This window comes from Epinephelus moara, chromosome 8 (genome assembly GCF_006386435.1).
Source record: "Epinephelus moara isolate mb chromosome 8, YSFRI_EMoa_1.0, whole genome shotgun sequence".
In the NCBI taxonomy this organism is placed as follows: Eukaryota; Metazoa; Chordata; class Actinopteri; order Perciformes; family Serranidae; genus Epinephelus; species Epinephelus moara.
This window is the reverse complement of record NC_065513.1, coordinates 44,993,386-44,995,815: the sequence shown is the minus strand read 5'-3', so window position 1 is coordinate 44,995,815 and position 2,430 is coordinate 44,993,386. Positions and strand designations below refer to the sequence as shown.

Below are 2,430 nucleotides of genomic sequence, written 5' to 3'. Positions count from 1 at the left end.
TTTTTTTATTCACACGGAAAAACATAATAATGCATTTAATATTTGTTTATCCTGTTATAAAACAAACAAGTTGAACACAGCTGTGGACGGAGGGGACACGCACCGTAACATATGCTCAGTTTGCATCAGTCATTTATTCATTTGAGCGTTGTTGTATTGCCAGCCTTTAGTAATATCATCATTTCATTTTACTACTTGGGATTCAGACGGGTGAGTGTGAGCAAACATTCTCAATGTGACAATTAAGTTTCAGTTTGTGGCTGGCAGCCTATATTCCTTTTTTAATTCAATTCCGACCTTAGTAATTAAACAATATCTTTCACCGTGTTGTCCACGTTTATATATCCTGCATGAAACAACACGATGAGAACGTACGCCCCATATGTTCTCATCATGTGCATTTTGTAGTCCATCTTCAGAACATTGTAGTTTCACCACAGCAGACCCATGTCAATATGTAGCCCAGCGTAAGTGCAGTCGGATTTTCTCAGCACCGCAGTTGTCTTTTCCTAAGTCCTTATGAATTCTCCTTCACATCTTCCCTTGACCTTGTGACGTTTTCCATTGAGGTCAAGGAAAAGTGGTTAGGAATAGATGATAGCAGGGACTTTTCGACTGCAGCCCCGGTCTCTCCCTTCCTTTCAGCTGACATCCACTGAGCATCTTTGGTTTTGGTTTGCACCTTCAACACCTCCACAACACGCCTGACACTCACCCATGCATGCCATTCATGACTGACTTTGCTTTTACCATAATAATACAAGTACATAAGACAGATTTTAATAATAGATACTGTTGGTATTCTTAAATGGACTCCTTTTAAAAAAGTCAAATATGTGGCAATATTGAAAATTGGGATCTGTGTGCGAGCGACAGTTCCCATTGTTTTCCGTCACTATGGCGGTTTATAAATGTTTAAAGGCTTGGCCAACTTATTGACATTGTAAAAACAGACTTTCATAGCCTCCATGTGCGGACAAATGGACAAAAACGTCCAGATGTACAGGCCAGCATGAGTTGCATGTGTAAGTCATGTGAATATTGTGATATTATTGATTGATATATTTGATAGAAACAACAACAACGTTTCTGGATTTGGCCATATTTACACTAGAAACATGACTGCAGCAGTAACATACAGTTACAGTCTCACTGGAAGTCGTGAGGTATTGAGGTGGTGTGCTGAATCCAGTACATCCATACTGTTACACCACTGCTTTAAGTCTGTTGTGTCATTGTACTTCATATAAAGTGAAGCACTGTATGCACTGGAACATTCAACAGTACTAATAATGACATTATAATAATATTAATAATGATCAAAATGACAACATAGCAGTGTGTCAGAGACCACCAATAACTGGCTGAACTTATATTCTTCAGAGAGTGGAGGAGATGTCAGAGAAGGCCCCTCTGCAGCAGCTTCTTGGGGCTTCTTGGTCAAATATTGTCTCAGTGCAATGCAATGCTTTTAATGCAAATGCATGCAGGTCAATCTAAACATTCCATCTCATGAGAAACTAACTTAAAGTATTGTTGTTACATCTGTCATAAACATTTTTACCATAGATCTCACCCACTGGGTTTCACAACGCGTCACTGTAACTTTGCTCCACCCTGAAAGGGACCGTGAAGCTCCGTGATAAGGACCTTCTTCAATAACATCCAATCACAACCTGTTGTCTATCTAGATCAACCCCAATCGGTCCTAAATATGGCGGCCGCGACAAAAAAAGTCACGTGACTGAAACCCATGTATTGCTCTTGGTACATTATAATATGAATAATTTGTCCGTGAGATACGTCAGAGCTGATCAAATCCTGGACATTTGAATGAAGAGTAGTTGAATCAGTCTCAAATATTACACAATGAAACAGAGCCCCACTCCATGTTGGTGTTTTATTCAGACCTCCCTGATGGATTACATATCTCTATAAATGGCATCACATTGTGCTTGGGCTTCAAAAATTAATGAAATAGTACATATATGAGCAGAACTTGCATTAGTGATTTTGTAACTCACTTTTGTAAATATGGTAAAGTTGCTGCAGGTTGCTGTTTAGACTATCTACCGTCAACACCATGACAATTATCGCTGACACTTTAGATTACACCCGAAAAGAGCCTCATACTTACACAGTAAAAAACGTGTAAGGAAAAAATAATTATGAATGTAAATTATATAATTTGGATTCATTTAATGCAAATTACTGGGTAAATATTGGAAAATGTGAGGTGTGGTTCATCAGGACAGAGAGTGAAAATTAGCCAAAGGTATAATGTCAGAAGCAGGACAAGAGACCGCGACTGCAGATTCCCTGCCATATGGGAAATGTCACACCTGTGATCAATCTACACTATGATGTTAATTCAATTAAAAGTGTTTTGAATGTCTTTCAATTGTGTGCAATACTTCAAATTTAACACAA

General features: G+C 38.5%; 1 protein-coding gene and 1 pseudogene across 1 annotated transcript in view; both read right to left on the bottom strand.

The window, feature by feature from the left end:
- The window catches only part of LOC126394929 (hamartin-like), a 19,332-nt pseudogene that overhangs the window by 10,215 nt on the left and 6,687 nt on the right, over positions 1–2,430 (bottom strand).
- The window catches only part of LOC126394668 (WD repeat-containing protein 5-like), a 181,173-nt gene continuing 178,769 nt past the window's right edge, over positions 27–2,430 (bottom strand). The window contains exon 13 of the transcript XR_007570383.1: positions 27–297. The gene's annotated coding sequence lies outside the window, so the exon portion shown is untranslated. The remainder of the gene's footprint in view (positions 298–2,430) is intronic.